General features: G+C 41.2%; 1 long non-coding RNA gene across 1 annotated transcript; it reads right to left on the reverse strand.

Annotated features, from left to right (window-relative positions):
• Window positions 1–837: 837 nt before the first annotated feature.
• Window positions 838–1,017, reverse strand: LOC117500688. Its single transcript, XR_004557826.1, has 2 exons — window positions 974–1,017; window positions 838–928 (listed from the first exon to the last, which is right to left on the reverse strand). It is a non-coding gene; the product is annotated as an uncharacterized LOC117500688 (long non-coding RNA).
• Window positions 1,018–13,718: the final 12,701 nt, after the last annotated feature.

Here is a 13,718-nt window from a genome sequence, read left to right on the forward strand (position 1 = left end):
TGGCATGTAATGACGTTACCATGAGGGTTCCTGTCCCACTGCCAATGCGAGTTGCAATAGCGTTGTATTTTGTAAGGCTGTTATGAAAGGACTGATTAAACAGCTGATTCGTGTGCCAACTGAAACTGAAGCCTTGGAGATCGCCCGGAGCTTTGAGGAAATGCATCATATCCCTCAAATAATGGGATTGATTGACGGGACACACATCCCAATCCTTCCTCCTTCAGATGGTTACAAGGACTTTGTGAACAGAAAGGGCTGACCTTCCTACGTCCTACAGGGTGTGGTTGACCACAAATGCAGGTGCATGTCTGAACGTCAGTTATTTTCATACTCAAAATTAGTACATTTATTCTTTTCTGTGGCTGTTAGGTAGAGCTCAGAATGAAATTTCACACCATCTATTTCACACAATGAACCATTTCAAAACATGACAATTCAGACTTATGAATATATGAAACAAACCTTGTGTGTGGGGACTTTTCACATTGCCTACTCAGTTTGCCCACCTAATACAAGTTCTGATTATTTTCCAGATTTTGGAACATCAGCTGAAAAATGCCTGGAAGTGCCCAAGATGCCAATGTCTTGCGCCACTCAGACCTGTTTGAGAGAGCTCATCTCCTCCCAAAGGTACCTTTCAAACTTTTCCTGGGAAAAAAACCAGTCATACCACTACACCTTTTTTTTCTCACCCAATTATTCTTAAAGATGTAATGACCTACTTTATATAAAGATTTTAAACTAAAAAACAAAGACAAGGGTGGCATTGATGACATACATGGCAAATAACTTAGTCTATGAAATGGTCATCTCTACAGAAGCCGACAGAGGACTTCATATAATCTTTTTTAATTCACCTTGTTATCCCGAGATAACGACATAATTAATTAGAGATCTCGAGAAAACAACACTTTTATTCCGTGATCTCGAGAAAACAGATAATTATTCTGTGATCTCGAAAAAACAAAACAATTATTTCATGATCTCGAGAAAACAACTGAGATTTCTAGCAGAGCTGCCTGCGCCCGCTTGTGTCAGAGCAATCTCTGCCTGTGTCAACCCCTGATCAAAATATTGCCTTATTAGGTGATCGATTATTCCAGTCTATCTAAAGACCAGCGTTGCATCTATACAGAATGAGATATAGCCCCGAAGTCATCATACAAGCCTCTTGGCATAGCCTACCTGAATGACCCATTTGTCAGCTGTTTACTCAAGATCATGAAATAATTGTTGTGTTTTCTCGAGATCTCAAAACAAAGGCTTTGTTTTCTCAAGATCTCGAATTAGTTGTGTTGTTTTCTCAAGATCCTGAATTAATTATGTCGTTATCTTGGGATAACAGGGTGAATTAAAAAAGTATTACAAAAAGGGCATCTGTCGGCTTCCGTACATCTCCGTTAACAACAACAAAACAACCTGCCAAACACATTTTCTCCTTTTTGTTTTTTTATTTTATTTATTTTTTTTTTTTTATTTCAAGCAAATACAACTTTTTCCAAGAAAACTAGATGAAACACAACAATCAGAATCAATAACAATTTTTTTTTTTTTTTTTTTTTACATTTTCTTCACAGCTTGGCCTATGTATAACTGTCATTACTGTGATATCATAACATACATAAATAAAAAAATGCAAAAAAAAAAAAAAAAAATGAAAGTGGCTGTTTTTGTCCGTATGAGAAAATGGTTTTGAAGAAAAAAAAATGGAAGACATCAATAATCCGAGCAAGATTGCCATACTTCAGTTCTATAGACTGTGTAAGCTATAATCCAAGTTTCCGGTGCTATTATGATCACCCAAATGGACATTTGGCATGTGGTAGCTTGGGGTGGGTGGTTGGGTGGCTCACTGTGTCTGGTAATGACATAGCCCATAGCCAGATAATTGCTTTCGCTCTGGAAAGAATGAATAATTTCAGTTAGCAAAGTATAAAAGGTTAATGTTTTTCTGTGTGTGGATCAATCCCAGTCATGTATGATACCAAAGAAACATCCTACTTCTTCATTCAAATATGTTGTCACCCTTCCACTTTGCTTTTTGATTTTATAAAGGAAAATGAACTGTCTTATTCTGCTGGTGCCTTGTAGTACTGACTCTTCTAAAAAAAAATACAGCAATCCACATAAATAAAGATATTTGATTTTCAGCAAGCTCAACAGGAAGTGTCAAGAAATTAACATGGTTTTATTTAGCAGTGTCGTATTGTCACTTAAAAAACTTACTTTTTCGGGTTGGAGCCTCAGAAAAGCTGTCCTCCCCTGTGTCGTCCTCGGGTTGTGGAGTGCTTGTGTCTTCAATCCTGTCAGCCGTGCTGCTGGCGTCATCTAAATATCAGAGCAGTAAATGTGATGTGCTGAATTGGTCAAGGAAAAAGGAAGTTCACTAAATTAAGGACAATTACACTGTGTTCATGCCTTAATATTTTACTCTTAGTTTTCCTTCACCTGGCATATACTATGCAAAAAACTCATTTTGCAGCAGACTGCTGGTGCCATGTTAAAATAGAAACATGAACAGAATTAATCAGAAGTATAATGCCACACATTCGTCCATTAATGGTAGCCGACACTAGGTGGCAGCGCATGCAATTAGATTTTGCTTGTTGCTCCGATTCGTTACATTTTTCCCTCTATTTTCGGAAATACTGGGCCCAGTTTCATACATTTTCTCTACAATTATTTACATTTCACCCCATTTCGTAATTATTAGTCCTCCTTTCACTCCGTATCCTATGTTATTTTAACCGCAGAGGGAGCCTTTTTCCATGAACTCCGCTACTAAACACTTGGGTGAACCTTTAATCCCCAACGTTAACTTCAACTAAATACACACATTTGGCTAATAGTACATATACGAGGTCTGTTAGAAAAGTATCCAACCTTTTTATTTATTTTTTCAAAAACCTGATGGATTTGAATCGCGTGTGCTTGCATGAGCCAACCTTGAACCTTCGTGCGCATGCGTGATTTTTTTCATGCTTGTCGGTTGCGTCATTTGCTTGTAAGCAGCCTTTGTGTGAGGATGGGTGGAGTTTCTCAAAAGCCAGGTGGAAACCATTTGGATAATTCAGACGGCTTTCGGTGATAATCCTATGGGCATCACACAGACTAAGGAGCGGTACAGCAGGTTTAAAGACGGCCGCACAACGGTGGAGAGTGCGCCGCGCTCCGGTCAGCATCAACATGCTGAAATGACCGGATCATTTCCAAAGTGAACGCTGTGATGATGTGGGAACATCGTGTGACTATCCGAGAAATTGAGTAAGAGGTGGACATCAGCACTTTTTTGGCACATTCCACTGTGAAAGAAGATTTTGCCATGAAAAGAGTGGCAGTGAAATTCATCGGCACGAAGCTGATGGCGCAGCAACAGCGCCTCTGTGATGAAGCCTCACAGGACATGTTGTGACATGCCCACCTCATCCACAATTTCTCGGATCGTCACATGACTGAAAAGCCACCAAAAGCCGTCTGAATTTTCCGAATGGTGGACAAGCCGTAGCTAATTGAAATCCTCCAAACGGTTTAGGAGGAGTTAGTCTATAAGGTTTAGATCAGATGGACAAGTGGATTCCCGTCCATCCATCCAAACATTTGTTTGCAGGAGTATAAAAACTACTTGTGGTCATAAAGTTTGGCATCTAAAGCTTAGCACAAAACAGGCATAGATTTTCAACATTTTCATTGTTGTGTCAAACAAAATCCATATCTGGACAACATCTAACATTTAGGAGCATTTTGACTATTGGACAGTGGGACAAATGATAATTTAATGCCAACTGTTTTTATGTTTTAAAGGGAAAATGCACGCATTTCTGCCTCTTCTGTGACAGAAAACCTGCAGAGCCGAGAGACTGAACATAGATGAAATGTAGAAGAGCTGGAGGCAAAGTCTGGGTTTGTTTCTCAATAGTATGTTTCCTTCTCTGTTTATTACGGTGAAGCCTGATTGGGATGACTCATGGTGTCCACGTGGACACGGACAGTCAAATTAAATGAACCTTTGATGCTGTATTTCTGCATATTCTGCACCCGGAAGCCTCCATATTTTAGCACACAGGCCTTGATCAGGACATTGGTAGTCATCTGAAGGATGGTTTACATGCCATCGCAATGTCTTTCAGTTTGACAGATGCTTTTGGGTAGAGAGGTGCATGATGAGCAAAATACAGGCGGTCATGCAATTATTTTCTGCAATTCACAAAATAATTTATTTATTTTTGGCAACAGAAGTCAAAATGCTGTTCAAACTTTTCAGTCAATGGATGTATTAACGTCTAACTCCAGCTCTGCCTGTTATACAGTACAGGGAGGGGCACACAGTGCTTAGTGCAGACAGCAACACAGGGATTTATTTTCCACATGAGCCAATTTAAGTACCATGAATGTTGACGACTCCTGTTACTGACAGCAGTAGGCTCATAAAAGAATAAAAAATGCTAAAATACCCTCAGCCATATGAGCACTGTCTTCTTCATACTTGTATGTGTGTGTGTGTGTGTGTGTGTGTGTACACATATATATATATATATATATATATATATATATATATATATATATATATATATATATATATATATATATATATATATAGTGTAATTTAAATTAATTATTAAGATCCTGTTGTCTTATGTACAATTTGTACATGTTTAATAAAACCCCTCTACCAATGAGTCAATCAATCATAAATATTTACATTTTAATGACATCTTCATGTGCACATACATGAGTGTTTGAAGTTACCTTTGAGTTAGCAGAAGTTAGCGTGCATGCTGACGTCCGCAAAATGTCTTGTAAATCACTCCAGAGGTGTTATCAGGTTACAAAAAAACAGTGTTTTCAGTTTTAGAAGTGTTTATTTCTTGCTCGCTTTTACATAATATATGACAAATTGGTTATATTTACACAGAAACAAAATGAAGTTTGCAGCTAGCTAGAGCAGCCTGTGATTTCACCATGCTAACGTCCACGAAATGTCTTGTAAATCACTTCAGAGGTGTTATCAGGTTCCAAATACAGTGTTTTCAGTTTTAGAAGTGTTTATTTCTTGCTCACTTTTACATAATATATGGCAAATCAGTTATATTTACACAGAAACAAAATGAAGTTTGCAGCTAGCTAGAGCAGCCTGTGATTTCACCATGCTAACGTCCATGAAATGTCTTGTAAATCACTTCAGAGGTGTTATCAGGTTCCAAATACAGCGTTTTCAGTTTTAGAAGTGTTTATTTCTTGCTTGCTTTTATATAATATATGACAGATAGGTTATATTTACAAACAAGAGTTTGCAGCTCATGAGACCAGCCACTGACATCATGTTGCCGCTCTACTCTGATTGACTGTCACCCCCACCCCTCAAAAAAAGAAAAACAATGTGACTTTTTAACCTCTTATAATATCTCTTAAAATAGGTCAAGGTTAGCCATCTTTGAACTTGTCGAAGGTATGTGGCCCAAGAATGTTCCCTGTGAATTTGAAGACTCTGGCAATAACAGGACTGGACTTATGCTAAGCACAGACAGACGGACAGATGGACAGATGGGCGGACAGCTGGACAGACGGAAAGTCTTTGCAATACACGATGGCCATGTTAGATGGCCTTGGGTAATAAAGAAAATCCAGTTTTAAAGAACATAAAATAAAATTCTAAACATGAATTTGTCAACAAAACTGAAAACAACAGTACATTTTACAAAACATTTCTGAAAACACATAATTTCAGCTAAAATGACATTTTACCATGACAGGAAAAAAAAGTCAGTACCTAACACATTTATCTTTTTTGGTCCTGAGTAGAGAGGAGTTGTAGTTTCAGTGGTTTTTGAAATGTATTTTCTGAAAAGGCCTTTTGTTCGATGTTTTACACTTCATGGCCACCAAAACCATACAGAAAATCTGTTAATTAACCGACGAACAGATGATGTAGCATTCCTGCATTATACTGCTGAATCTTTGCTTAGTGTTCTGTTGGTGACTTATTATACAGAGGTGTAATATAAAGCTGTACTTGGAGAAGAAAAAATCAGCCGAGTGCATAAATTATCAGACGGAGGAAAATGCACTGTGCTGAAAATCTCTTTCGAACTACTTTTGTAAAGTAACAGATTTGATTTAAGAAGCCACTGTGTTCTTTTGTGCTCTCAATCGAAAAATCCTTTAAAACTGCAATTTCTTCTAAAAAACAAAAGACCTTTTGTTTCTATCTGGCTGTGCAATACTTGACATTCAGTGAAAACTGACTAAAACCATTTTCACTGAAAATCCCCATTTCATTAATTTGTATAAATTTGGCAAAATAACTTCAGCTGATCTCGGAACAGTGATTCATGACGCTGTCATTTTCATTCCACCTCCAAAAATCAGCCTTCATGGTTGTTTGAAGCAGACATTTTTGTCTCTTAGATAATTAGTCGCAGAGCTTTTTATCAAACCCTGTGCCTCCTTCACCACGGCTCTGACTCCAACCTGAAATTCAAGACGACTTGACAGAGAATAATCGCATCTGGCCCTTTAAAATAATCCAAATACAATAAAATAATCCAAAAAAATATCAGTACTTTCTCCCGCAAATCCATTCACACACGTTGTTTGAAATTTAGTTTATATTTTAAAATACCAGCAGTTAATATGTGACCAATTTCCCAATTTAATGGGCCACCTGGAGTCGCTAAAACACACCGTGCATCATGGGAAACTGCCGAATGTGGTGGGTGATCCACCACGTTGCTACGGACCCATTCATACTATGATGTGAAGCGGCTGATGTAGCAGATTCTCAAAAATAGCTGGAGGGGTCCAAATTTAATCTCTTCAACGCAAGTTGGCGTAGCTCCACAGAGGGCGATGTTTGACCACGGCCCACTGACTTACTATTGGACATAGTTCAACTTTCACTGTCGGAGAGCCGGATCATTGGTACCGCACTCCCTGGAGCGTTAGCGGAGTTAACGTTTGAAACATCATGTGACGTAGCCTTTATAAACACAACATAACTCTGAGATTGTGTCACCTGCTCCTGGTGCATGACTGAGACAGATTCTACATATTCCTTCATATTTCTACATATTTCTTCGTACCCAAGCGATCCAAAGGGAGATAGTGCTTCCAACATCAGCCAGCAGAGGCCGGTAGAGAGTATGGTGTACTAGCAGAGGTGACGTAGCAGTAGCGGAGCTCACCTCTTTTTGGCATTTTAGCACTAACAATGAAGATTTTAGTCATGTTCTTTTTTTTTTTTTTTTTTGGCACCACAACAAACATCAGTGTTGCCCAACTGACGTCAACTTAGCTCCTGCGGAGACTGGCAAATGCCGGTGTCACAGACCGAACGGTCCCCCCTAAAAATTGGTCCGTCCTGCCTCCAGTGCGCATGCGTCATTTCACTCAGCTCATCTGAGACAGAGTCTCTTCAGCCAAAGTGGTCAAATAGATTAATGGGATTATTAACCATCAGATAACAAGGTAAAACCTTTTAAATCATTCTAAAGTCAGGTTTAGGCATAATCGAGGCGATAATCTGTGATGCTTTGAAATGACGGCTGCGCAGTGAACGCATCAGCTAGCAGCTCATGTAGCTGTAGCGCTCTAATCGCTTCCTCTGTCTTTTCTGATGAAAGAATGCTGAATTTATGTGGAAACGATGGTTGTACTAAAGCTTCAGATATATGTCAATGAGATACATGATGACTGGAGTGCAGTTTGAAGCAGAAATGAGGTGATAATCCATGAACCGCGGCTAATGACGCATCCACAGTGAAGGCAGGGCAGACCGATTTTGAACCATGGGTTCAGTCTTGGTCAGGGGGTGGTGCAAATAACCCTTAGTCATGAAAAATTACCATGCCGGTTGATTCATCTCTGGGTCAACAGGCCCTGAGTCATGAAAATTTGCTCCTCTGGAAAATCCCACGTTTTTAATCCATATTCATTTTTGACGCCTCAGGAGGCGGAAGCAGCTCTCCACCAGCACTGTTTACGGTGCGGGTGGGGAGCTGTTGACCCTGACTGGGGATGTTGTCGGGCGGTGAAAGGAGTACTTCGAGGATCTCCTCAATCCCATCGTCACGTCTTCCGAAGAGGAAGCAGAGACTAGGGACTCAGAGGCGGACTCATCCATTACCCAGGCCGAAGTCACCGAGGTGGTTAGAAAGCTCCTTGGTGGCAAGGCTCCTGGGGTGGATGAAATCCGTCCTGAGTACCTTAAGTTTCTGGATGTTGTGGGGCTGTCTTGGCTGACACGCCTCTGCAACATCGCGTGGCGATCGGGGACAGTGCCTCTGGATTGGCAGACCGGGGTGGTGGTCCCTCTGTTTAAGAAGGGGGACCGGAGGGTGTGTTCCAACTATAGGGGGATCACACTCCTCAGCCTCCCCGGTAAGGTCTATTCCAGAGTACTGGAGAGGAGAATTCGACTGATGGTTGAACCTCGGATTCAAGAGGAGCAGTGTGGTTTTCATCCTGGTCGCGGCACACTGGACCAGCTCTACACGCTCCATCGGGTGCTCGAGGGTTCATGGGAGTTTGCCCAACCAGGCCACATGTGTTTTGTAGATCTGGAGAAGGCGTTTGACCGTGTCCCTCGGGGCACCCTGTGGGGAGTGCTCCGGGAGTACGGGGTCCGGGGTCCTTTGCTAAGGGCTATCCGGTCCCTTTACGACCGCAGCAGGAGCTTGGTTCGCATTGCCGGTTGTAAGTCAAACCTGTTTCCAGTGCACGTTGGCCTCCGCCAGGGCTGCCCTTTGTCACCGGTTCTGTTCATTATTTTTATGGACAGAATTTCTAGGTGCAGCCAGGGTGTAGAGGGGGTCTGGTTTGGGAACCACAGAATCTTGTCTCTGCTGTTTGCGGACGATGTGGTTCTGTTGGCTTCATCAAATCAGGACCTTCAGCGTGCACTGGGGCGATTTGCAGCGGAGTGGGAAGCGTCCGGGATGAAAATCAGCACCTCCAAATCCGAGGCCATGGTTCTCGACCGGAAAAAGGTGCTTTCTTCAGGTTGGTGGAGTGTCCTTGCCTCAAGTGGAGGAGTTTAAGTATCTCGGGGTTTTGTTCATGAGTGAGGGACGGATGGAGCGTGAGATCGAAAGACGGATCGGTGCAGCATCTGCAGTGATGCGGTCGCTGTATCGGACCATCGTGGTGAAGCAAGAGCTGAGTAGGGGGGCAAAGCTCTCGATTTACCGATCGATCCACGTTCCAATCATCACCTATGGTCATGAGATTTGGCTCATGACCGAAAGAACGAGATCACGAGTACAAGCGGCCGAGATGAGTTTCCTCCGCAGGGTGGCTGGGAGCTCCCTTAGAGATAGGGTGAGGAGCTCGGTCACTCGGGAGGAGCTCGGAGTTGAGCCGCTGCTCCTCCACGTCGAAAGGACTCAGTTGAGGTGACTCGGGCATCTTTTCCGGATGCCCCCTGGACGCCTCGCTGGAGAGGTGTTCCAGGCACGTCCCACTAGGAGGAGATCCCGGGGAAGACCCAGGACACGCTGGAGGGACTACATCTCTCGACTGGCTTGGGAACGCCTTGGGGTTCCCCCGGAGGAGCTGGGGGAGGTGTGTGTGGATCGGGAGGTCTGGGCAGCTTTGCTTGAGCTGCTGCCCCGCGACCCGACTCCAGATAAAGCAGAAGAAAATGGATGGATGGATGGATGGATGGATGGATGGATGGATGGATGGATGGATGGATGGATGGATGGATGGATGGATGGATGGATGGATATTCATTTTATTCACAGATTAAGTGTTTCACTCAAATTATACCTTCAACTCCAAATTCTGGTCTTATAGTTTCCTTTGAAAGAAAACATACATTTTGCACAAAACATTTTCTGTTAAACATCTGTTCAATGTCATCAGAAATACACATTATACCCCTTTTCTGGCCATTCATATAAGTTCTTCATTAGCACACATTGTAACATTCAGGATTTTAACATGGTATTCTATGGGGCGGGACTCACTTTTGGAGCCAGGCTCAAGTGGCCATTTAAGCAACTGCAGGGATTGGCACTTCTGCATTGGCACCATTTTTTTTTTTTTTTGAGCACCAGACATTGTTGCCTGTGAAAAACAAAACATATTCCGTGTATTTCATGTAATTCACTTTCTTGTGTTCTACTTACACTATGGCAAATATGGTGCACTATCATTAGCTGTGCAATGCTTTTAAGGCATTATCGTTTTTGGTAAGGGTGGGTATTTTCAATGCCGTAAACAGCGTGACTGGTAGCCTGTCCAAATTGTACCTTGTGTTGCACCCAGTGCATGCTGGGAAATGCTCCACCCGCTACACAGCTCTCAAGCAGGATAAGACGGTACAGATAATAGATGGAAGAAAGGCTTGGCGGGGCCAATGGCGAGATGGTCTCCCAGACCAGGATTTAAATAAAAGACCCTGCAGAATATCTGCTCATTGATTTATACCTTGACGGCAGCGCCCCCTTTCTATCTTATTTCCTCAGCAGGTTTGCCCCGCACCCCACCCACCCACCCATTATTTCCCGGAAGAATTATCAGCACACTGGACAAAAGAGTGTTGAATTCTGGTGTTGAAAAAGGAAGCTCAGCCTGGATCACAGGGGCAGATGGAATGGTTTGGGCAGCTCAACAGTGACCCCTGTCTGCAACTTAGAGAATTACATTATCTATCTATCTATCTATCTATCTATCTATCTGGAGTCATTTTTCAGGACTCAGTGACCATGAAAGACAAAATTCATAAACTCCCTGTGATGGAGACACTTCTGAAAACTATAATTTTGGCTTATTGGCTATTTTCCCGCGTATAGTGCCTGGAAGATTCCTTGACAACCCGAAGCAACTCAAAACAATGTCAGTGCCTCAAAGCCTCCTTTTATCTGTGGCAGTGATGACAAAAACCATTTCTGTTGCAGATCCATGTTCACACTTTGATACATTTCTCCTTGCCAGTGCTGCGGCTTTAAAAAAAAGCTTGTCAGTTACGTGTGTATGTGTGTGTGCCCTTATATCTATTTTTATATATATATATATATATATATATATATATATATATATATATATATATATAAACTGTAGTGTTTAGAATAATAGTAGTGCTATGTGACTAAAAAGATTAATCCAGGTTTTGAGTATATTTCTTATTGTTACATGGGAAACAAGGTACCAGTAGATTCAGTAGATTCTCACAAATCCAACAAGACCAAGCATTCATGATATGCACACTCTTAAGGCTATGAAATTGGGATATTAGTAAAAAAAAAATAGAAAAGGGGGTGTTCACAGTAATACGAGGTCTGTTAGAAAAGTATCCAACCTTTATTTTTTTCAAAAACCTGATGGATTTGAATCACGTGTGCTTGCATGAGCCAACCTTGAACCTTCACGCCTGTCGGTTGCGTCATTTGCTCGTAAGCAGCCTTTGTGTGAGGACATGTGCAGTGCGCTCGGCAGATTTTCATTTCAAGGAAAAGGCGGAACGACTGAAGCAGCACAACTGCATCAAATTTTGCCACAAACTGGGCAAACTACTTTTTTAGCAATCCTGTGAATCACTAAACTAGTATTTAGTTGTATAACCACAGTTCTTCATGATTTCTTCACATGCGAGCCATTTATTTTGTTTGTTTGGAAGCAAGAATTTGCTTGTTTACTAGTGTGCTTGGGGTCATTGTCTTGTTGAAACACCCATTTCAAGGGCATATCCTCTTCAGCATAAGGCAACATGACCTCTTCAAGTATTATGACATATCCAAACTGATCCATGATACCTGGTATGCGATATATAGGCCCAACACCATAGTAGGAGAAACATGCCCACATTATGATGCTTACATCACCATGCTTCACCGTCTTCACTGTGAACTCTGGCTTGAATTCAGAGTTTGAATTTCAAGCAAATAAATTAGCTTCACACAGGCATCTTTTAACTGTCACAGCACTTACAGGTAACTCCAGACTGTCTTTGATCATCCTGGAGCTGATCAATGGGTGAGCATTTGCCATTCTGGTTATTCTTCTATCCATTTTGATGGTTGTTTTCCATTTTCTTCCACGCATCTCTAGTTTTTTGTCCATTTTAAAGCATTGGAGATCATTGTAGATGAACAGCCTATAATTTTTTGCACCTGCGTATACGTTTTCCCCTCTCCAATCAACTTTTTAATCAAACTACGCTGTTCTTCTGAACAATGTCTTGAACGTCCCATTTTCCTCAGGCTTTCAAAGAGAAAAGCATGTTCAACAGGTGCTGGCTTCATCCTTAAATAGGGGACACCTGATTCACACCTGTTTGTTCCACAAAATTGATGAACTCATTGACTGAATGCCACACCACTATTATTGTGAACACCCCCTTTTCTACTTTTTTTTTACTAATAGCCCAATTTCATAGCCTTAAGAGTGTGCATATCATGAATGCTTGGTCTTGTTGGATTTGTGAGAATCTACTGGTACCTTGTTTCCCATGTAACAATAAGAAATATACTCAAAACCTGGATTAATCTTTTTAGTCACATAGCACTACTATTATTCTGAACACTACTGTGTGTATATATATATATATATATATATATATATATATATATATATATATATATATATACTTTACCTGGATCCAGATTCCACAACACAATGCAGTAACTGCATACTGATCCAGAATGCTCTGACTGACGAAGATGTTGCAATCTGGTATTTAATTCACACGCTGAAACAAAATAGTGTCTTCCTGATCTTAGTTTTACATCATGTTGTCATATCCGTGAAGTAGTTTTTGTCATGACTGGGGTTTGTACAAAGTGTCTTTTGGTTTTTCTTTATTTTGTTTCTGACGATTTTCTGTCACTGTCATGTTTGCTTGTGGTTTTAGTGGAGGGACCTTTCTTGTCTACTGTCCTCTGCTTGGTGATGGGCATTTCCCTGTGATCCAGATCTTTCCACACACACCTGTCCTGCATTTCCTGCTTATTACTCCCTCTATTTAAGCCACACCTTTTACCTTACCTAGTAGTGACATTGTTGAGCCTTGAGCCACTTTTGAGCACTTTTTCTTCTGAGCATTTTGTCCTGTTTTCACCGACATGTATTTTTGACCTGCCTGCCTGATTTTTGATGTTGTCTCTGCCTAATGCTTCAGATCCTGTTGCTTATCTTGGCCAGCCTACCGAACCCTGCCTGAACTCTTATTATTCCCTGTTTCCGTGACATCTGAATCCTGCATTTGTGTCCAGCCACGCCGTTCCAGTAAGCCTGACAGTTTTAATGTAATCCTAAAATGTCTACTAAGTAAAATCCTGATCCAGATCTAGATCACCTCCAAAATTTAAGTCTTTCAAGGCCTAACACCAATGTGTGGTGAAAATTTGGTGAAAATCTTTTAAGTAGTTTTGATGTAATCCTTAAAATCCGATAAAATGAAGCGTACAAATTGAAATACTGATCCAGAAACCAGATCCAGATCACCTCCAAAATTTAATGGAGTCTTCCAAGGCCTAACACCAATGTGTGGCGAAAATCCGTTAAGTAGTTTTGACGGAATCCTCAAAATCCGACAAAGTGAAGCAAAAAAATTGAAATCCTGATCCAGAATCGAGATCCAGGTCACCTCAAAAATGTAATGGAGTCTTCTGTGGCCTAATATGTATCTGTGGTGAAAATTTTGTCAACATCCGTGCAGCAGTTTTGACATAATCCTGCAAACAGGCAGAGAGACAGACAGACAAATAAATTAATAC

This window comes from Thalassophryne amazonica, chromosome 19, assembly GCF_902500255.1.
Source record: "Thalassophryne amazonica chromosome 19, fThaAma1.1, whole genome shotgun sequence".
NCBI classification, from domain to species: Eukaryota; Metazoa; Chordata; class Actinopteri; order Batrachoidiformes; family Batrachoididae; genus Thalassophryne; species Thalassophryne amazonica.